Here is a 24,340-nt window from a genome sequence, read left to right on the forward strand (position 1 = left end):
AGGACAGGGAGACATGAAAAGGGAAGGAAAGGCTTTTCCTTCGCTTTTCATGTCTCTCTAAGCATTCCTGGAGCACGATCGCATAGCGATCGTGCTGCAGGAAAGCCCACTAGACACCAAGGAGTTCAGTATTTTTGGAAATGACATGAGGGGAGCAACCCCTTTGGCAAGGGTCGCTCCCCAAGGGGGGACATTTTATCTAAGGCCATTTCTGCCCCTTCCCGGGGGCAGATCGGCCTATATTAATTAGGCCGGTCTGCCCCCAAGGACGTTAGCAGCCACTAGATACCAGTTTTTTTTTTTACATTGATAAGGGGAGCGACCCCTTAGGCAAGGGTCACTCCCCTGTGGGGGGGGGGGGGGGAATTTGAGCTGGTGTGGTGACCCCACACAGAAATGTGGGAAAAATAAGATTTTTTTAGCTAAATTTGAGGTTTGCTGAGGATTCTGGGTAAGAAAACACTGGGGATCCATGCCAGTCACACCTCCCTGGATTCCCTTGGGTGGCTCGTTTTCAGAAATGTCTGGGTTTGGTAGGTTTCCGTAGATGGCTGCTGAGCCCAGGACCAAAAACGAAGGTGCCCCCCCCCCCCACAAAAACAGGTAGTTCTGTATTTGATAATTTTGATGTGTCCACATAGTGTTTTGGGGCATTTCCTGTCGCAGGCACTAGGCCTACCCCCACAAGTGAGGTACCATATTTATCGGGAGACTTGGGAGAATGCTGGTTGGAAGGAAATGTGTGGCTCCTTTCAGATTCCAGAACTTTCTATCATGGAAATGTGAGGAAAAAGTGTTTTTTTTGCCGAATTTTGAGGTTTGCTAAGGATTCTGGGTAACAGAACCTGGTGAGAGCACCACAAGTTACCCCATCCTGGGTTCCCCTAGGTGTCTAGTTTTCAGAAATGTCCAGATTTGGTAGGTTTCCCTAGGTGCCGGATGAGCTAGAGGCCAAAATCCACAGCTAGGCACTTTGTAAAAAACAGGTCTGTTTTCTTTGGGAAAATGTGATGTGTCCATATTGTGTTTTGGGGCATTTTCTGTCGCGGGCACTAGGCCTACCCACACAAGTAAGGTACCATTTTTATCGGGAGACTTGGGGATATGCTGGGTGGAAGGAAATTTGTGGGTCCTCTCAGATTCCAGAACTTTCTATCACCGAAATTTGAGGAAAAAGTGTTTTGTTTTCCAAATTTTAAGATTTGCAAGGGATTCTGGGTAACAGAACCTGGTGAGAGCCCAACAAGTCACTCCATCCTGGATTCCCCTAGGTGTCTAGTTTTGAAAAATGCACAGGTTTGGTAGGTTTCCCTAGGTGCCGGTTGAGCTAGAGGCTAAAGTCCACAGCTAGGCATTTAAAAAAAAACACGTCAGATTTCAATGTAAAACTGTGATGTGTCCATATTGTGTTTCCCCGTCGCGGGCATTAGGTCTACCCACACAAGTGAGGTACCATTTTTATCGGGAGACTTTGGGGAACACAGAATAGCAGAACAAGTATTATTGCCCCTTTTCTTTCTCTACATTTTTTCCTTCCGAATGTAAGACAGTGTGTAAAAAAAGACATCTATTTGAGAAATGCCCTATAATTCACATGCTAGTATGGGGCCCCCGGAGATGTGCAAATAACCACTGTTTCTCAACACCTTATTTTGTGCCCATTTTGGAAATACAAAGGTTTCCTTGATACCTATTTTTCACTCTTTATATTTCACCGAATGAATTGTATACCCGGTATAGAATGAAAACCCATTGCAAGGTGCAGCTCCTTTATTGGCTCTGGATACCTAGGGTTCTTGATAAACCTACAAGCCCTATATATCCCCACAACCAGAAGAGTCCAGCAGACGTAACGGTATATTGCTTTCAAGAATGTGACATCGCAGGAAAAAGTTACAGAGTAAAACGTGGAGAAAAATGGCTGTTTTTTTACCTCAATTTCAATATTTGTTTATTTCAGCTGTTATTTTCTGTAGAAAAACCTTGTAGGATTTACACAAGTGACCCCTTTCTGAATTCAGAATTGTGTCTATTTTTCAGAAATGTTAAGGTTTCCGTGATCCAGCATTGGTTTCACACCCATTCCTGTCACCAACTGGAAGGAGACTGAAAGCACAAAAAATAGTAAAAATGGGGTATTTCCCAGTAAAATGCCAAAATTGTGTTAAGAAATGGGGTTTTCGGATTCAAGTCTGCCTGCTCCTGAAAGCTGGAAAGATGATGATTTTAGCACCACAAGCCCTTTGTTGATCCTATTTTCAGAGGAAAAACCACAAGCTTTCTTCTACAGCCCTTTTTTCCCATTAAAAAAAAAAAAGTCCCTGTATTTTGGCTAATTTCTTGGTCTCCTCCAAGGTAACCCACAAGCTCTGGGTACCACTGGAATCCCTAGGAGGTTGTAAAAAAAGTTCGCAAATTTGGCGTGGGTAGCTTATGTGGACAGAACGTTATGAGGGCCTAAACGTGAACTGCCCAAATAGCCATAAAAATGCCTGGCACCTGAGGGGGAAAAGGCCTTGCGAGGGGGAAAAGGCCTTGCAGCGAAGGGGTTAATATGATGAGACATTAAAGTCTATTGCATCACAACATGGAAGTATTTCCTGATGCGTTATATGATACCACAGCCATCTGTCTCGCTTGAAGTGCCGTGAAACCTTTGTAGCCTGCATTAGGTTTATCTAGAGAATAACACTTTTGACCAGACTTTTAATCACCAGTATATTTTCACAAAGTGTCCCCACGAGACACTGCTTCCACGCACCACTCCAGATTCTACTGGATTCATTAACTCAGAAAGTAATATCTGTTCTCCTCCAAACTACAGTCGACTCTCAGGAGACTAGGGATGGCCGGGCGTCACGGCTATGTGGGTGAGGTAGGTGTTCGGTCTAGTGAAAGTGTTTCTCGGCCATGTGACAAACCAGGGTCCTAGCTCCCTCTTCCCTGAGCATAGAAATAAGTCCACTCCACAACTATATGATGTCTTTGCCTCTCTCTGGACCCCCGGCGATTTATGTAGGGTCTGATGATTCAGTGGATTAATGCATCTGCTGCAGGGATCTGTGTTTGAGCCCATGATCACAAGGTCCACTCATCCTTTTAACCTCTGAGGTCCATCACATCAGTACCAGTGAGTTGCATAACAAAACATTTGTTATTATAGCAGCAAGAAACCCCTTGTTGAGAATGTGCACCTAAACAAAATGTATTCTTTGATTTAGCTATAAGTGGTAGTTTATGTTGGTGTAGGTTGCAGGAGAAGGTGCTCATACAAGGTCAGACAGAGACAGAAAATAGTCCTGGACACCCAAAAAATAAGTGCCCCCCATTAGTGAATTAGAAAGCAAACAAGCATTGGCAAAGCTAATAGGTCTCACCTTTGCAAGCACTATTGGATATGCCAGTGTGTTTTAGCCATATTGTTCACCATGTCTTAAAATTAGTGGTGCAGAGAAGACTGGAGTGGCGTAGATTGGAGTAAAGTAGAATGGAGTAGGGATTTGTAGGGCAATGCTGTAGAGTTAAATACAGAAGGGGAACAGAGATTGGAGTGGCAAAGGGTGAGTTGGAGTGGCATAGAGTGGAGTGGAGTGGCATAGAGCAGAGTAAGTGGCATAGAGTGGAGTGGTGTACAGTAGAGTGGCGTAGAGAGGCACTAGTGGAGTGGCATAGAGTAGAGTAGAGTGGGCTGATACAGAGTGAAGTGGCATGGCATAGAGTGGTGTGGAGTAGAGTGGAGTGGATTAGAGTAGAGTGGAATAGAGTGGCGTAGACTGTAGTGCCCTCAAGTGGAGTAGAGTGAAGTGGCGTCGTGTGGAGTGGGGTAGAGTGGCCTAGAGTGGCACTGCATGAAGTGGAGTAGCATAGGATGGAGTAGCATTTAGAGGAGGGGCATAGAATGTAGTGACATAGAATGCAGTGATCTAAGTAGAGTGGTGCAGTGTAGAGTGGCGTAGAGTGGAGTGGCGCATAGTTGAGAAGAGTTGAGTGAAGTGGCGTAGCGGGCAGCAACGTACATTGCGGTGGAGTAGAGTGTTACAGAGTTGAGTGCAGTGGTGTAGAGTGCATTTGTGTATAGTGCAGTGACAGAGTAGAGTGGTGCAGAGTAGAGTGGCATAGAGCAGAGTGGTGTAGTGTGAAATGGGGTTGTGAGGAGTGGAATGGGGTAGAGTGGGGTAGAGTGGTGTAGACTGGCACTGTGTGCAGTGGAATAGCGTAAGGTGGAGTAGCATTTAGACGAGTGGTGTAGAATGCAGTGACATAAGTAGAGGGGTGTAGAGTGGCCTAGAATGGAGCTTCATAGAGTGGAGTGGCGCAGAGTTGAGTGGAGTGGCGTAGCTGGCAGTAATGTACATTGCAGTGTTGTACAGTAGAGTGTTGTAGAGTTGAGTGCAGTGGTGTAGAGTGCATTTGTGTATAGTTCAGTGACAGAGTAGAGTGGTGCAGAGTAGAGTGGCATAGAGCAGAGTGGTGTAGTGTGAAATGGGGTTGTGAGGAGTGGAATGGGGTAGAGTGGGGTAGAGTGGTGTAGACTGGCACTGTGTGCAGTGGAATAGCGTACGGTGGAGTAGCATTTAGAGGAGTGGTGTAGAATGCAGTGACATAAGTAGAGTGGTGTAGAGTGGCCTCGAGTGGAGTGTCAGAGTGGAGTGGCGCAGAGTTGAGTAGAGTGGAGTGGCGCAGAGTTGAGTAGAGTGGAGTGGCGTAGCGGGCAATAATGTACATTGGAGTGGTGTACAGAGTGTTGTAGAGTTGAGTGCAGTGGTGTAGAGTGCATTGGTGTATAGTGAAGTGGAGTAAAGTAGAGTGGTGCAGAGTAGAGTGGCATAGAGTGCAGTGGTGCAGAACTGAGTAGAATGGCATAGAGTACAGTGGACTGGCGTAGAGTGTACTGGAATAGTGTAGAGTGCACGTCAGGAAATGCTATAAAACAGATAGTCTCTATGCTTCATCTGCTTAGAGCAGCAGATCCAGATAACCTGCCAGGAAGTAGCATTAAATCCAATATAGACTGGTGGGCAATGTTGTTTGTATAGCATTTAAAGCATCTACCATCTCTGGTTCTTTTCCCTGTGGTTGGAGGCCAATTCTGAAAAGAGATGATCCTTCTAATCTCAAAAGTTATCGCCTTATGTAGGTATAAAAATGAAATCAAAAGCCAAATTGGAAAATTTAAAGACTTGGATTGAGGATCATGGCCTGATGGATTGAGGATCATGGCCTGGTGGATTGAGGATCATGGTCTGATGGATTGAGGATCATGACCTGGTGGATTGAGGATCATGACCTGGTGGATTGAGGATCATGACCTGGTGGATTGAGGATCATGGCCTGATGGATTGAGGATCATGGCCTGATGGATTGAGGATCATGGCCAGCTGGTTTTAAAGGAGGGCAGACCACTGTTTTAGTTTATGGGAGATGGGTCAAATAGCAATGGAAACAGGAGGTAATCTGTTTTGCTGTTTCATCGATTTCTGCGCCGCCTCCAATGTGGTAGCTCAAGCTATTCTTTAGGAATCATTAGGTATTATGCACATTTCCATAAGACTGACGGCATTTTTAAAGAATGACATCAAGAAAACTGGGCTACGGTACAGCTAGATCATAATGGCACACTTTCAATTAAAGTTTTAATTAAAAACGGCTTATGACACGGTTGCGTATTTGATGGTGTTTGCACTGTATCTTGCAGACCTACCTGCAGCCTTAACAATGCCTCACTCTTTCTCCTCAAGTGTGTGTGTGTGGGGGGGATGACATATACAATGTGCACTGATGTCACATGATTTAGTCATTCTGGATGTCACACAGGTGGGTTTGCCTGGAAAATTAGATGTCTTTAATAAGTACGGCCAGGATAATAAATTAACAATTAATACAGAAAACAAGCATTTGAAATGGGTCTCGAGTTAGAGCTGTTTACATTGTAAATTCCTAACTGGACTTTTTCTGCCACTCTAATTGAAAATGAAAAGTAAAACAGTTGACATAAGCAATCCAATTCAAAGCGCCACGGCCGCCATGAGCATAAGTACGAAGGAGAGACTCAAAAGGAAAAATAAGTTTGCTTGCAAGCAAACCTATTGGCACTCGTGCAATTATCCATGTAACAGGGTCGATGTCCAAGGTGGTAAACAAACCACCCTAAGGAGGGACAAACGTAAAGTAATTACCAATGAAAACAAAGGCTTCTTAAAAGGCTACTCCATGAACGAGTGATAGTGATGGGCGTGCAGTGGGCGTGGTTAGAAATTCAGATACATACCAACACCTCGGAAAAGCAGCGCTTGCGCACTACTATGCTCAACCTAAAAAGGGAACCAAAGGAGAGAAGTACCTTGGGATCCATGAAATATTTTACTACAAAGATTTAACTGGTTTTCCCAGAGAACTTTGGATAAATGCAACAACATCCAACATACCTAATCGAGGAATGCATATGGCCATTTAAAAACTTCTAACAGGTTTGAACCCAGTCTATGGATGGTGACAGGAAGAGATAATGAGAAGGGATGGGGGCTGGAATTGTAGGGGTGGTTTATAAACGCTCTGCTCTTCAGACCAAGCACAGGCTTTTTAAAACATGTTTTTTAAAAATATGGGATTGCGTCATGGGTGGATGTAATAAGATTTGTATTTGTTTGCACTTTTTGGATGTAACGTATGTGGTGGGTAGGTTTTTATTAATTTTAAGGAGTGAAGGAGGATTTTATCTGAATTTTTAAATATTATTGTACTAGTTCTGGGTAGCTTAAAAATCATTGGTTCAAATAAACGTATTTTTACTACTATTTATATTGTCCTGGCTGCCAGTATTTTTTCGTCCCTCCATCGTGGGTGTGGCTATTGGACTAGCCTGGCAACCAGTTAGTGATTCACTTGTATGTAAAACTTCATACTTGTACAGTATAGCACACTACTCACCCGTTAGGGTCTCAAGGCGCTGTACGCATACCGCTGTGGAACCCCTCCTGGCTTTTCCCTGTGATGTGCCCACTCCTGGGCAACCTCCAAGGTGAAGCCAGGCATCCCAGCGCTGTTGGGGCCGTTGTGGAGATTAAGCAAGCTATTGCCCAGAGTTACAGAGTGGGACCCATGAATTAGATTAGGCACCGATGCGAGAATTATCAGGTCCGAGGAAATTGAGCTCAAGATCCGCAGAAGTGGGAATTGAACCCTGGTCCCGGGCCAGATTTCTGCATCAGGGTCTGCCGCTCTAACCACTTGTTTGTATTTGTTTTTTTTAGCAAAACGGATTAAAAAAATATAGTATTTTATTCTATGGCGCCCTCTATTCTCTAGTGTGCCAGGATCGGCACTTCCCTCAACACTCAAAGAGATTTAAACCAATGGTACCCAGATTTAGGTTGAAATGCACTCGCCCAATCATTTCATCATCTCAGGACACAGCACTCGTGAGGACTCTGTGCCCGCCATCTTAAAACATGTTGGGAGAATGGCGGGGAGGGGCGATGTCTGACTTCAAAGCTACATTTGTATTAGAGGGGGCGAAGAGTGCATAAGGCGTATGCAAACATTTCTGGTGTGGGTTCTATGGTGTTGCCATCCTGTATTTTTCAAAATGACCTTTTTTTTTGCTGTTGCTCTTCCTCTGAGAAATATTATCTGAAGTGAGACCTATCTGCGCATTTTGGCGCCAGCCCTGGCAAGTATCACGCATCAGGCATTAGACTAACGCATTTCAGTGTGGTGATCCACATTATTCACACATTTTTAGCACTGTGACACCACTCGTTTGCTGTGAGGGAAAAGCTGGGAGTGACTGCGACCGACGGAGTGCAGTGTAGATCACGTTGCTTCAAGATTCATACTGGCTGTACAATTAGGTCTCTGTGTTTATTAATTGACTGACCTATTGATTAAACAACATTAATATTATTTATTTAGCAGCCTAAAACTCCGAGCCGCTCTCGCCCCGGGCACCATGGCACAGGATGGGCTCAGCTCTGTAAGCAGCTGAGAACCTCTCTCAGGTCGCCCCACGTGGATAGTACAGGCCGACTTTCACTATCGTGATGCCAGGGTCACATCGGCACAGGCTCAGCAGTGGCTCCTCCACTATGGCACAGGAGTGTCGCCCCCAACCAGCAGCAGCAGCTGCAAATTGAAAAACAAGCATTTACAATGCAACGGGTCTCGCGTTTGCTCATGTTTGAGCTGATCGCGTTGTAAACTCCTAACCCGACTTTTCACCTATCAGGCAAAAGTGCATTTATGTACACAACCCGAAAAAGGGAAATTAACTATGTAAAGCGCTCGACTTCTGCCAAGCGAGATCGCGCTCGTAAATGAGAGAAAAAGAAGTCCACTAGCCCGATGGAAAACAGCGAGCCTCGCATGTTTGCTGTACTTGGTCGCTGCGCCCCCGGAAAAGGCATGACATATGCTTGCCTTCGACTAATGAAAGCAAGCAGATTTTATTAGGCAAGCCCACGAACCAATAAAAAACACTGACGTGAAGTTGACAGGGCTCCGAGCCCTTTTCTAAATACAAAAGCGTCTCGCTGCGATACGCATGCGCGAGCGCATGCAACGCAGGCTCGACCCTAATAAAAAGGATAATAAACAGTGTTTATTAACGTTTTTATTTTTCAGGGGCAGGGCCACGGGTGATGACAGGTACGGAGGGTGAGTGAACAGCACTCAGTGTGCATGTGTGTCTCAGGCCAGCCAAACACACATGCACACTGGGCTCTCTCCAACCCGGCACCGTTTTGCCGGGTTGGAGAGAGCAGGTAGAGGCTCCCAGTATGCCTTGGAGCACCAATTTGGGGTGCTACGGCCAATCCGAACCCTGCTTTCATGTTGTCTGCAGTATGAGAGCAGTGTTCGAATTGGCCGCAGGCCAGGCTTGGAGCCTGTGGCTGCAGTGGAGGCAGAAGAGTGGCGCAGCACAGTGGCGGCGGGGAATCAGGAAAGTGTTTGTTTTTTTAATGTTTCTGTTTGCCGTCGTTCCTCGATCCCACCTGCCACACACTACGCGCCCTTTTTCTGCACCGCAAGCCACTTCTTCGCAGGCTGTGGAAGGATGTTATTCATTTCTATTCTAGACAACGCAGAACACCTACACTTTCAAATACACATAAACGCTAACACCACCCTTAAAGGAACCCTCATCTACAAACCACCAGGACCCCGCCCCCCATTCTGTGACACCATCGCCGATTCCATCAGCTCCCACACCCTCTCCTCCATAGACTACATACCTCTTGGTGACCTCAACTTTCACCTAGAAAGCACCCACGACTGCAACACCACAGCCCTGCAGGAAAACCTCACAAACCTCGGCCTCAGGCAACTGGTCACCTCACGCACCCACTCAGCGGGACACATGGTAGACACCATCTTCACCTCCAGCAGCCACATCACCTTCACTCACACAACCGAATTCCACTGGACTGACCACCACTGCGTCCACTTCTCCTTCATGAAACCCACCACCCACCACCAACAACACACTACACCCTACCGCAAGTGGAACAAGATCTCCAAGGCACACCTGATCTCCAACCTCGCACAAGCTCCACCGCCCATCACCAACGACCCCAACACCGCTGCCCACAACCTCACACAATGGCTAGAAACCTGTGCAGACTCCCTCACCCCTTTGAAAACAAACAACAACACCTGCACCATCAAGACCGCCCCCTGGTTCACCACAGAACTTCAATCTTCCAAACGAGAATGCCGAAAAATTTAGAGAGCCTAGCGCAAAGAACCCTCAATGAGCAACTTCTCCCCCCTCAAAACAGCCATGCGCAAACACCACCAACTGATCCGGACTACCAAACGATCCTTCTACAAAGAATGCATAGACAACAACACACACAACAGCAAGGAACTCTTTGCCATCATCAAAGAACTCACTAAACCCAAATCCTGCACCATCGACCCCCCACACTCCCAAGACCTCTGCAACTCCCTCTCCAACTACTTCCACTGCAAAATCGCAGACATACACGACAGCTTCTCATCATCAGCACCCACCACCACCACCACCGACACAACCAACACTACAACACCCTGCTGCACCAACCGACTGAACACCTGGACCCCCACCAACGATGAAGAAATTGGCAAAACCAGGAACTCCATCCACTCAGGCTCCCAACAGACCTGTGCCCCCCACCACATTTTCAACAAGGCCAGACAAATCATCGCTCCCCAGCTCCGTGCCGTCATCAACAGTTCGTTCAACACCGCAACCTTCCCAGATATTTGGAAGTACGCTGAAGTGAACGCTCTTCTCAAAAAACCCAAAGCAGACCCGGAAGACCTGACAAATTACCGACCCATTTCTCTTCTCCCCTTCCCCGCAAAGGTCGCAGAGAACATAGTCAACGCACAACTGTCTCGCTTCCTTGAAGAAAACAATATACTCAACGCCTCCCAATCTGGATTCTGCAAGGACCACAGTACTGAGACCGCCCTCATCGCCTGCACAGACGACATCAGGACCAGAGTGGACAAGGGCGTGACTGTCGCCCTCATCTTCCTAGACCTGTCTGCAGCTTTTGACACTGTATGCCACCAAACCCTACGAGCACGCCTGTTCGATGCCGGAATTCGCCACAAGGCCCTGGACTGGCTCACCTCCTTCCTCTCTGAAAGAACCCAAAGAGTTTGCCTCCCTCCTTTCCGGTCTACAGCCACCAAGATCGTCTGTGGGGTCCCCCAAGGATCCTCCCTCCGCCCCACCCTCTTCAACATCTACATGGCTCCTCTCGTCAACATCCTCCATCCCCACGACATCACCATAATTTTTTACGCTGACGACACCCAGCTCATCATCTCCCTCACCAGGAACCCAGCCACTGCCAAGATTAACCTGCACGCCGGACTCCTCGACATCGCCAAATGGATGGCAACAAGCCACCTCAAATAAACTCAAACAAAACAGAGCTCATCATCTTCGGCCCCAACAGGACAGCATGGAACGACTCCTGGTTGCCCACCACCCTCGGACCACCCCCAAAACCCACCAACCAAGCAGGCAAACTTGGCATCATACTGGACTCATGCCTCTCCATGACCCAGCAAATCAACAGCATATCATCCTTCTGCTTCAACATCCTTCGCATGCTACGCAAGACTTTCAAATGGCTACCCTTAGAAACAAGAAGAACAGTCACCCACGCCCTCATCAGCAGTAGACTGGACTACGGCAACGCCCTCTACGCAGGGACCACAGCCAAAGTTCAAAGAAAACTCCAGTGAATCCAGAAGGCAGCCGCACGGCTCATCCTCAACCTCCCTCACCACGAACACATATCCACCCACCTCAGATCCCTACACTGGTTGCCCATCAACAAAAGGATCATTTTCAAGGTCCTCATCCACGCTCACAAAGCCCTCCATGACACTGGACCGGCCTACCTCAACGAACGAGTAAACTTCCACATAGCAACTCGCCATCTCCGCTCCACTGACCTCGCCCTTGGTACAGTGCCCCGCATCCAACCCACCACCTCCGGCGGCAGATCCTTCTCCCACCTCGCCGCCAAGACCTGGAACTCCCTCCCCACCAGCCTACATAAGATCCAGGGCCTCCTAACCTTCAGAAAGCACCTAAAAACATGGCTTGTCGAGCAGTAACTGGCCCCTACCCTCCCCACCCCCCAGCGCCTTGAGACCCTACCGAGTAAGTAGTGCGCTTAAGAAATTATTTGATTGATTGATTGATATTTTCTGCCAGCCCAGCCCCCAGGAATTGCAGTTGCTGCCCAGCGGGGTTGTGTTGGAACCAGCCCTATTTGCAGGGTCATCCCCAAAATGTTTGGCTCCTTTCTCTTATTTTTTCTGACCTGTTTTTGTTGGCTTTAGGATTTTGGGCACTTTACCACTGCTAACCAGTGCTAAAGTGCATATGCTCTTTGTGTAAATTGTATTGGGGATTGGTTTATCCCTGATTGGCATATTTGATTTACTATCAAGTCCCCAGTAAAGTGCCTTAGAGGTGCCATGGGCCTGTAAATCAAATGCTTCTAGTGGGCCTGCAGCACTGATTGTGCCACCCACCTGAGTAACCATATAAACATGTCTCAGACCTGCCACTGCAGTGTATGTGTGTGCCGTCTTCCACTGCCAATTCAACCTGGTCTGTGTACCCACTTGCCAGGCCCAAACCTTCCCTTTTTATACACGCAAGGCACCCCTAAGGTAGGCCCTAGGTAGCCCCATGAGCAGGGTGCAGTGTATGTTAAAGGTGGGACATGTACTGATGTGTTTTACATGTCCAACAGTGAAATAGATGGAGTTAAATTTTAGGATCATCTGTGTCTGTCCTCCTTAACTTGAATATGTGCTTCTGACCTATTGTGTTGGCGAGGGGGACACTAGGGTTGTGTTTGGTCAAGGTGAGTCTGAGAGCAGGTGCTAAGTGTCTTTAAAAGGCACACGGCTCTCAAGACAGTGGTGCCACCATGACAGACTTCAATATCTATGGCAGCTGTCTGTGAGTGCAACTCATAGACACCTCAGCGGTAGCCTGAGGCAACAGGCATCATTTTTCCAGCTGCAGCACTGTTGTGACCCGGAGACTTTTGGTAAGTTGGTCAAAGAGTAACAATCTGAGTTTTACCTACTGGCAGTTTTGCTCACCATGTACTAGCACAGAGGGTAACATCCCTGCTACAAAGAACTTGTACCATCTTTACCACCCGTATTCCCCGAACCATATTTTCTTGAAGGTACCAGTTATTGCTTTGCTCGCAGAAATCCTTTTGCTACCTGTGGAACTTCTGCCGCATGGCACCAGCTCAGAGGGGGTGGAGGGCGCTTTGCATGAATATCATGGGTGTATAATCAACTGGAAGTAGTATCCAATTGCTTGTGTGTCCAGGAGTTTTCATACGACAATATTTTGTTTAATGGCAGTTTGTACTCATGATAAAATAGCGTAGAGTGTTAATACGCCTCCTGCAAAGATGGTGGATGAGATTACAAGGGCAATAGATTAGTGCCCTTCCATTTCTGGTGCTTTGCAGTAGTTTCAAGCTCTTCTTAGAGTTTCTCATTGCTCAAATGGGTGTAATTTCTGATATTTATCTGTTTCCCCAGAATTCACTGCTTGATTTTGCTTGCAAGAAAGTATCACTCATAGCTCTTGAAATGTCACCCATAATTACACTGAAATTATGAAAATGTCACACATAACAATCTGAAAACTTGGCAGCTATGTGGATCCCGAGCTAGACAGAGCAAAGCATCTTTTTTGTATTAATCGTTCTCTGTCAGTTCGGAAACACACAGGGGCAGATTTAAAAAACCCTTGCGCCTCATTGCGCCACATTAGCATAATTGTTTTTTACGCTAATGTGGCCCAACGAGGCCAAAATCTCTGAACTAAATTTACACAGTGATGCAATGCATGCATTGCGCCACTTTGTAATCCTTTGTGCTGCTTTAAGCCTGCGCCATGCATCATTGTTGCAAACGGGATTTTTCCCTGTTAGGGGGGCTGAATAAATGACGCAAAGAAATGTAAGAGATTTTTTTGTGTCACTTTTTTCAGCACTTTTAACACCTGCTCAGAGCAGGCGTTAAAAGGAGGCACGCCATTGAGTACAATGGGCCTCAATGGGCTTTGTATGATTAGCGTCAAAGTTTTGGACGCTAATCCTGCAAAGCTCCGAAGTAGTGTCAACATTTTTGACGCTAGGTCCCCTAACTACCGCCATGGCATGCCATATCTTAGATACGGCACACACATGCTGGCCTCAGGGGGGCACTAAGGGGTGCAAGAAAAGTGGCGCTGCACTGGGTTTCTTAAATCTGGCCCTAAATGTTTCCTCCAGTCTATAATTCTATTTCATGCTCATCGTATGCTGTCATTACTCTCCTAGGGTACCAGAGAGTTTCCCGTGAAATTAATGGACAGTATAGTACATACATTAGTGCTGTCCAATGATTCCTGACGAGACGTTAACCCGTGTGCAGCACCGCTGCTGTCTTTCAAGAATGAAAATACAAATATGCGGCTCATTCAGACTCCTATCTGGGTGTGATGGGCCCTAACGCAAGCCAGAAAAAGAGGCCCTTCTGTGTCGTAAAGGTCAGCCACAAATAAGGTGAAGCAGGCCCTGGTCACCTGGGCCACTGCACCTTCTGTACTGACATTTTTTATTTTTTTGCAGTTTTTATATAGTGCAAACTCGACTCGAAGGTATTGGAGAGCTTTACATGACCACCAGTTACATAACAGAAGGACACATTCGTTTTCGGTAGGCACAGGGAGATTAAGTGATTTGCCCAGAATCAAAGGATGTTGAGCCGGCGCCGAGACTCAAATCTGTTTTCCCAGCTCCAAAGTCGGCAGCTCTGGCCATTACGCCACACCCCCTCCCCATGATGATAACATGCACCACATCTGCGAACACCACGCCCCTCCCTGCCTGGCCGCACTTCCCTGAAGTAACCGAATTTCTGTAATACCCATGAGAATCGGATGAGTGGCATGGAAATGATCAGGGCTTCAATAGTTATTCAATCCCATCCTCATTTACTATTCTAAGTGCACACCTCGTATATTAGGGAAAAGTGTATTTTCAGGTGTCTTGCCGCCAGAGGGAGCATGAAAATACAGGGGTGTTAGTGAGCAAAGATGTATTAGGCTCATGTGCTCAGTAAAGTTGGGGAGGCTTGGAAAGACGTAGCTTCAACCAATGGAACACTGTAATACACTGGCACACTGGAAGCGATTGTAATATACTGATGCTTTGCGCTCCAGACCCCTTGATACGCGGGGATATGCGGGGAGGTATTAGGGTGTGGTTCTGGAAAGTATGACGCGTTGGTATGTGTGTGAATGGATGCTGGAGAATAAAGATTCCAACCACAGCTTCTGAGTGTGGTGTAATCTATTTGCATGCTTCAGGGCTTGAGAAGACGCTACAGGGATGTTGCTACAAGCAGTGTCATATGCTGCAACCAGTTTAAAATTTTATAAAGAAAATACAAATCACTATGTTCAATATTTGACTTAAGAGCAAACAACTCTGCATACAGCCCAGCTAACAACAGTCTCAACATCTACAATCTGCAGCACCACCTACAGGCTCAGTATTGTCATTACAGCCACTAACGGCGTCACGGCGAGGGAGAATGTATCTACTTATTTGTGCTTAAAGTTTTATGTGTGTGTAATAATTATTATAAAAGCCTGTCAAAGCACTGAGCAGGTAACGCAACAAATAATATACATGCGTGGAAAATATAGTCAGCATAAAAACATTGTTCAAAGTTAATAACCAATTCAACATGGCAATTTTCTAGTACAATTTGTATACTATAATTAATTTTTATGAAGGATACAGTGCTTTCAGGGACATTGTCGGCTGGTCAGCACGAGCTGGGAGCTCAAATCAAGTCAAAATATACTTCATTTAGAGGATCAAGTCCATTAAAGTGCCATGTACAAATAAAAACAACATAATATTTAATAAATTTAGATAAATTAAAATAAAAGGTTGAGGAGAGATAGCAGCATCCCTCTCTTAGTGTTTCTATCAATTTATATAGCAGCATAAAATATACAAAGTTTAAAATGTGTGTTGCTGATGCTGTATGGGACATAACATGACACTTGGCAATCAATTGCTCTACCTCTAATAATAAGAGATTTAACAGCAAAACCTGGTGGTTAGTGCAGTTTTATGTTAAAACAATGTAGTTTGTTCACTGCAATGATTCTCTAAGAATCAGAAGGGAAAAATGAAACAAGCCAAAGGCTCAAGGTGGTTAAAATCCACTTCAGATCTAGTGAAAGTGCAGCAGCACATGCACTCAGCTGGGGGGCATCTGTTTGATGCCGTGCTCACTGTGGAAGCTCTCTGTTTAAGAATCTTAGGCAGTATGGGTATTATTCTGTATTTTAGTTATATTTCCCAACCCAAGATGGCACCTTCCTTCTCTGTCACCATCTTGCTTTTCCTAAGAAGCATGGCTTGCTAGTCTGTTCCTGTGGTTACGCTTCCCCTCCTGGTTCCTGGCCATACTTCTATATAAAAGGGCAATGAATCAGCAGGAGAATGGATTGCATTGCTTTTAGTTGCTCCCTGTAAGCCATGGTTTTTCTACTGCCTTTACCCAGATCTTCCTTATGTCAACCAGGAGTCTCTAGCTCTAGTCTCCTGGACCCTCTTAAGTCCATCTTCTTCTGGTCTGTCATCTGGGGGTGTTTTTGGTGCCATCCACTTTTTCCAAGGCACTTTTCAATATAAGTTTCCTCTCTTCAGTCGGTTAGGTGGCTGGGGAATGGGACCGGCGACTCTTTGGAGTGAAGACTCACGGACTAAGGTATGCTCATCGCAACCAGCAATTGAGAGACGATCATGGAGTGTTCAGGTTAGCAAATTGTTCTAAAATCCAAAACCTTGAATTTTGGTGGGAAATTGGTTATGCTAGCCAACCGCTGTTCCAGCTCGTTCCGATATACATTGAACAATGTGATAACCAGGAACCATCCCTGGCACATAATCGACCTTGCCAGGATATGACAGCTTGTGGCAGTAGCATTAAGCACTGATATCATGGCGCAAGTGTCCTTGTAGGTGAATTGATATGCTGACGAAAAGTGTAGAATAGTCGAGCCAATATCTTGATCCAGAGTAGGGATTAAACAATGATATCAAACACTTTTGAGAAGTCCATGTTTACACAATGCAGCAACACCATACAATGAATGAGTCATGCTTGTTAATACAATCAGATAACTTTGATACATTATAGGTGTAGACCAAAACTTTGTTATAAAGAATTCAAGACAGCCAGGATACCCTTCCAGAACAGATTCTGTGTGTGATGAGGGTAATGCATGTCCCTGGGGCAGTGGCGTAATGCAAAATGATGCCCTCCGTGAGAATGTGATGAGGGGCCAAGATGTCCTATATCTCACAGATATACCTTGAACTTAGGCTTTATGGGGACCCATGAAGGGTTGGTGCCCCTGGAGAATTGCTGGCCCCGTGGGGGCTGCAAAGCCCTGTGTTGCATTAGGGTGTACAGTGAACCAACAGGAAACCTTAAGCCATAAGCATGGGAAGAAATGGAAATAAAGAGATGGGGGGTAGGAGTCCGATGGAGAAAGCAGCAAGCATTTCTAGGCGTGGCGGGGCAGGCGGACAGAAGCAGTCCGAGGTGCATGCAAGGGGGAGGCAATGTGGGACCTTGCAGTACAGCCATCACCACTGATGGTTGGGGCATTAAAGTGGGGACAACCCGTCGCCCATCACATGGTAACAGTTAAGCCAGAACTGCTCCAGAGAGGGGATGCAACAGAAGCACTTTAGAACAGTGGTTTTTAAACTATTGACTTGCGTGGACTCCCACCTAGTCATTACTGGCATCCAGGAACCCACCCCCTGAACAATTAGTAGAATCTAGGGACCACTACCGAGTCATTACTGAATGCCAGGGACTCTGGCCTAAGCAATGTTGATGTTTTGAACTGCAGAACAATACACAAAAATACAGAAACAAGCATTCATAAAACCAATCCGCTAATTATGAAATACTTTATTTAATTCACAAACAAATATAAAAAATCTAAATTCAAATTTTAATGAGAAGGATGGAGCTTTTCAAAATCAAACGGAAGCCACCCCTAGTCTGTACTAGACTATGTTTGAATCACTTGCAGTTCTTGGAGAAATCAATCTAAGCATACCATCTACAATCTAGGCTTCAGTTTCAAATACCTTCACATTTACTGAACATTTCCACTTTCCATTTTGTTTAATTATTTATATGCACTCTATGATTTTGTTAATATTCTTTAATTTTCTAAGCTGTCACGGATCCTCCTGAGTAGATGTCACAGACCCCCAGGTGTCTCCGAACCACAGGTTAAGAACCGCTGGTGTAGAGGAAAGACAAACCAAGCAGTTCAGCCATCATTGTAAATTAATGTTGCCAGGTGACTCCGTGTCACTAAGGACATTATGGGCCACAGTACGAACACATTTTCCCATTGACACAGAATGGGAAAAACCCTTTGCTACATCTGGCCCTAAGTTCCTAACAACTAAATGCATTCTGGCAGTTGTGGTTCTTGTCACTTCGGTGGATCTCCTGAAACTAATCCTCCTTGAACTAACCCACCTGAAAACAATGATTTGTAAAAGAAAAGTGCTGAGCTGGAGCATGGCTTCCTTTCTGAAACAGAGTCAACTGCTAAACTTCCTGTAAGGGGAAAGTGATTGGGTGACCTGTGACCTAACTGCTGAAATAACTAAACTTGACATCACTCCTGCTACATAAGAGTTATTCTTGGATCTGAGAGTGAATGCGTAAGGGTGGCTTCCCTGATCCTTACCAAGCAGTTCGAGGATGATGTAAGAAGATGCTCAGATTACTTACCGTTAATCTTCATTACTTCGATTGCCCTTCTTCGCCCCAGTCCTTACCCCTCCCTCTGCCTGCCTGTGGTTTTCATTTCCCTGTATAGATACCACAGACCGGCCACAAGATGTGTGCCCGCTCCTGCATGGGTGAGCGCACACTAGACATGTCACTCAAGAGTGAGGGGTGTAATGCACAACACAGGGACACTTGTGATATTAGGAATAATGTTTAAATAGCATGGCAGTAGATAAGTGTACCTAGGGTCAGATTAAATAAATAAATAAACTTTACACCATTGCATAATCCCAGTAAATCCCCTTTTGAACCATTTTTGCTGAAAGAAGGCAAAAAGACTCACAGTATTTACGCAGCTTTCGTGTAAAGAAATTGAGCAGATCAATTTTCACTCATAGCTAGTTGTATCCTTCACATTTTAGACCTGTAATGTATTTATTCCATTCCCATTTATGTCAACAAGAAAAGGTACAGCACACGAACTCAGATATTTTTCTCCACTTGTGCAAACATCACTACGTTGTCATCTTTCCACCATTCCTTATGTCACACAGAAATCGGGGCAAAGGAGCTTTTACTTCAAATTTGCACCGGTGTAGAGTGCATGTAATGACACCAATGGTGTTCTAGAAGGACTTCCTGTTACCGTATGTCCCTGTGAAGCTGGTAACGGAATCCACTTTATCTTGCAAGTTTAAAGGCAATCTTGGATGGTTAAATATTTCTGCTTCACAAAAGGTAAACTTAGACTTTAGGTGTAAACTTAGACTTTTGGTGTAAACTTAGACTTTTGGTCTAAGTTACCCTTTTAATTACACGCAGATCAGCTCCCAGGCAGTCACAGGATGCTTCCTCCTCCTATAGCAGCTTTTATCAACATGCTGTTAAAACCTAAAAATACATTATGTATCTTGGAGCACTATTTCCACGGCTGAAGGAAAGGTGTATCAATTCACTTTCTTGACACAAAGGATCAATTCACAAACATTTTGTAGAGTTTGAGTCACAAAATAAATCAAACATGCACAAAATGTTTTTTTCTATTTACTTTCCAGCGCAAAACTGGTTTTGTGCTGAAAAGCAGCCTGTAAGTGAGGCCAAGCAGCTCTTTCTGTGGCTTTCCATTATTCAGCATCAAAGGGGCGCTCCTTGTGTGGAGCATGGGCATTTTTCCATTTCACCACCGATGCTTCTTGATGCAAAGCCCTATGTACTAACAATAGTAGACAGGGTTTTGTGACAAAAAAATAACACCACTTGAAAGCAGGCATTACATTGGAGAAATGCTTTTATTTCATTTAACTTTTCCCACTTCGCAGGTGTGCTGCACTGTACAGCATACATCCAATGTGGGAAAAGTTTTGAAGTTTGACGAGGCATACATTTTGTACTGGAAGGTGCCTTTCCAGTACAACGTCTTATGGAGACACATGTGCACTGTGGTCTGATCTATTGCCGGTGCTAGGGAGAGAGGAGGAGACTTCCACGTCTCTGTAGATACGGCACTTTCACGCACTCTCCCTCTCACGCAACACAGCGCAACAAGTTTGGGTGCTACGCTGTGTTGTGTGAAGATTTTGTTAATCTGGGCCTAAGGGTCATAATTCTGAGTTGGGTGAGTTACAGGATGCATGAAATACCTCATCCTTCATTACATTTTAGCAGATCAAACCTGACAGAATTTAACAGGGGAATCAGTACCGTAATTAATGTTTAACTTACCAAAATCTGCGCAGTATTCCCCAAAAGCTCAGAATGGGTACTATACCTAATATGTTACAAATCCCAAGTTGTTGGATTTTATCTGGTATGATAAACAGCACCTAGCCTCCCTTACACGATGAGAGTGAGGAGCATCGTTTTCCCCAGAATGTGGTGTTCTTTGAGCTCAAAGGCTCCCTGCCGGCCACTTAACAGAGTCCTACAAATTACTAATAAAAACAGCACTGCTGTCTCAGTAGAGAGCAATGTCTGACCTCAACAGTGGTTATTACTTCATCAGCAGCCATGCTGGCTAGCATGTCCCTTGGATTGTCTGACAGAATATCTAGAACAAAAATATTGTGTGGTCAACATATTGTGGCAAAAATATCGAGGACAAGAATATTGTGCGGCCAAAATATTGTGCCAAAAATATTCAGGACAAGAATATTGTGCCGCCAAAATATTGTGGCAAAAATATTGAGGACAAGAATATGGAGAGGGTAATTGCCAATAGGTAAGCGTAGATTTAATATTCCGAACTCTACATTGACACACTTTGAATATATGCCTATATTGTCAAGGTAGGTATGTGTTGAGTTAAGCCTAATGAAACTTCGCTTATCCATAGAAATTTACCCTCATAATAATCCATAGAAATTTACCTTCACAATATCCTTTCCATGATATTTTGCCTACAAGATAATTTATCTTACCTCTTTCCTCATATCATCCCTTAACCTAAAATTATATTTTCTAATTACACCCAGCAGCGGCCTGTCTGTACAGGCTGAGGGGCCACGCCCCCTACCTTTTTTCTCACATGAAGAGTATCTGTCAGGCAAAAAAAAAGTCAGCCTGACAGATACTCTTCTGGTTCAGGCCAGGCAGCCAGGAGCTGGACACCGGCTAAATGCGCAGACTCCTGGCTGCCTGAGCTGAACTTTGCTGGGCTGAAGAAGTCACAGCCCTGTGGGCGTGACCTCTTCAGCCTGCCAAAGGTGCCTCAAGGCACTCCCCCTCAAGACGAGAGGGGACGTCAGTGATTGCTTCGGATCTGGGCACTTCAGTTTTAAGCCCTGAAGTGCCCAGGGCCGAGTGTTAATCAGTGACAACACATCATCAGAGTGGGGTGGGTTCAGCAGTCTCACAGCCCATCCCACTCTGTGATGAGTTGGGATTGCTAACTTCTCTCAAGGTCAGCCAATGAGGGAAGGCAACAGTCCCAACCCTCCTGGGACCTCCGAGGCTTCCCTGTCGCAGCTGCTGAGGTAAGTTTTTTTTTTTTTTTTATGTTTGGTGTGCGTATATGAAGGTATGTGTGTTTGTTAGTGAGTGTTGTGAATAGGTGCGTGAATGAATGGGTGTGAGTGAGTTGTATGTGTGCATGTGTAACTTCCCCCGCCCCCTCCCATGTAAAATTACCGGCCGCCGCTAATTGCACCTTTGTTATTTACGGCCCCAGGTTAGCTTTTTTAAATAGTAAAAAACATACATTCTATGACATTCTGTGAATAAACTCAATTGCACAAACTATTGGGTTCCAAGTTCCACCTCTGCATTTGCCCAGCTGCAGGTTACAGTTTAGCAGGCGATCTCCCTTCTAACCTGGCCCTTTCAGGATTTTCAGGGTGGTTGTTTATGTCTCATGTGGGTGCCAATTCATTTGGGGGGGGGCTGTAGGTGTGTGTGGCAGGATTGTGGGCCACATACTCACAGGCAGAGGTGTCCTCGCTGTATTTGTGGGAATATGCAACACAACTGGGTACACAACTTTTTGTATTGGAGAATTAGTAACTATAATCCGCCGCCTCCGTACTTTCTGCTTTGTAGTTTTAGGACAGGCGATCACAACAGAAAATTATAGCTGCTAATTCTCCAATACAAATAATGTGTATTTCATCCAGCGCTACTGGGAGCACCCACCGTTTCGTAGCGCCGTAATTTACAGATGTTACTGTATCAATCTCGGAAGAACGAAGGGGTTACTTGTTACTGTGTCAATCTCGGAAGGATGAAGTGATTACTTTGTTCTCTAATGTCCTGATTTGAGGCCCGCAGGACATGCACAGATGTCAGCAGCGAGTGTTTAAGGGCTTTACAGAAGTGTGCAAAATGAATTGAAATAATTTCCCTCGAGTGTAAATTGATTTACCCAACAACGACGTTAGTATATTGGATGGATCAGGTGGTCCTTGGGTCAGATATTAGAAATACAACCCCCCCCCCCCCCCCCCACCGGCATCCGCCCTGCACGAGACACCGATATCAATGTCGAGCGCTCGCGCCTTTTTATTTGTATTTTTTTTTAAACAAGTGCACATTTAAGAGTCATGTGCGTGTGCTGCAAATTACTGAAGTACCCACCCGTGCACAGCGGGCCCGTGGTGTGTGTCACCCAAGCCGAGGTGTACATGTGTCCCTGCTTGTAGAGCCACCAGCTGGCGGTGGCATGTTTCGAGGGACTGCCGCAGGGGTCTGTAGTTAGGGTCTGTAGTCCTGCGGAAGGTTCCAGGCCGGTGGGGCCCCTGCACAGAAACAGCCAGCTCAGAAGCAGGCACAGACGTTTTAAGGCGTGTGAAGGTGGGCTCTGGCCCAGGGCGCCAGCCTTTCGGGGGGGGGGGGGGGGGGGGGGGGCTGGCTGATAGAGCCAGCTCTGTTCTGAGTCTAGCCCTGGTGACTGCGAATAATTGTTAAACATATTGTTTTAAATACGGTTTTCCTTTTATTTAATTTTTAACGTGGGTGATGTGTGAGAGTTTGTAACAGACAGTTTGCAGAAAAATGCTGTGTTATGTTTCATGCCGTGTAAGTACATTAAAAAAAGTATGGGAACTGTGATGTTGCATACAATGGGGGTGGGGTCAATCAGTGTGGGGGTGATAAAAGGTGTGGCTAAAAAAAACAAAATATTCTCCTTCAGGTAGCTACATATATATCAACTCACGGATTACATTTTTTAAAAGTTACGTTTATTGTTGGTTTGTGCACTATTTTGTGCATTATGAAACCTCTATCAGTTAATGCACCGGGAGGTCTGTGTGTAACCAGAAACCCATGAAATCTTGGTTGGTGCAAAGGAGAACTGTGGCTTGCGTGTTGTGTTGTCAGTGCTTGGAAGGCCCCGCCTGTGACAGGAAGCACTTAGAAAACGTAAGTCATCATGTTAAACTTGCATCACACTCAGTATAGGGCAGACTGCTATGCTAGTACATGTGAAAAAAGGTTTCAGATAAAACGGCGCTTCCAAAATATAGGTTTTAGTAATACCCAGACTGTAGGTAATCGTTTATTTTTATTTAACGGCCCTGAAAAGCACGCTCTTCAATCAAATAAACCAGTACCTGCTCCCAAGCCCCCTTTACATTTGCAGATTAACCAGTTGTGCATTTCTTTAGGCGAGGAGGCACCCTGGCAAGAAGGCCTGTTTATTGTTAAGCTGCCTGCCCCTCCCTCTGTCTCACTGCACAGGAGACCCCTGAATGAAACTTAAGCTGAAGTATTTGAACAATCCCGGGACGTTTGTCTTTTAATATGCAGTAGGGGAATGTTTTTTCATAAATTAAAAATAAGGGGCGCCTCTGATCCTGCCCACTGTGACCACTGTGCAAAATCCATAAAAAAGTTCTTTAGGTAAAAATAGGACCTCACCTATGAGAAATGGGAGGGTGTAACAGAGATTCATTGCAGCAATATTAGTGAGCTGCTGCTGTGTTGCAATATTGAAAACACGCATCTCTATCCATGAATATAAGTTATAAACAAATTTACAATTTGTGCCTGTGCACTGTCCATGACCTGGACAAAGAGGGAGTGAAAGAGCTGAAACTGGATCATAAATTCAAAGCTGTTCCAAACAGAGGCCCCCAAAATTGATCTGGCCCTGGGGCCTCAAAATCCTTAAGATGTCCTTGGAAGCAGGCACACTGTCCGTACCTGTGTAGGACACCCTTAACCCTGCATCTTAATGGGGAGGCTCTGGAAGGTCCCCACGAGGTCAGGGGTAACCAAGACTGCGGGAAGCTTCTATGGTGCCTGGGTCAAAAATATTATGCAGGGCCCCACTCTGGTTTTCATACATGAGTACCTTATTCTAAGCAGAATATAGGGGCATATTTATACTCCGTTTGCGCCGAATTTGCGTCGTTTTTTTCGACGCAAATTCGACGCAAAACTAACTCCATATTTATACTTTGGCGTTAGACGCGTCTAGCGCCAAAGTTCATGGAGTTAGCGTCATTTTTTTGCGTGAACACCT

The 24,340-nt window shown here is 45.4% G+C and overlaps 1 protein-coding gene across 1 annotated transcript in view; it reads right to left on the reverse strand.

The window, feature by feature from the left end:
* The window catches only part of GFRA4 (GDNF family receptor alpha 4), a 532,351-nt gene that overhangs the window by 251,748 nt on the left and 256,263 nt on the right, over nucleotides 1-24,340 (reverse strand). The gene's annotated exons all lie outside the window — the stretch shown is intronic.

Source organism: Pleurodeles waltl, chromosome 1_2 (genome assembly GCF_031143425.1).
Source record: "Pleurodeles waltl isolate 20211129_DDA chromosome 1_2, aPleWal1.hap1.20221129, whole genome shotgun sequence".
NCBI lineage: Eukaryota > Metazoa > Chordata > Amphibia > Caudata > Salamandridae > Pleurodeles > Pleurodeles waltl.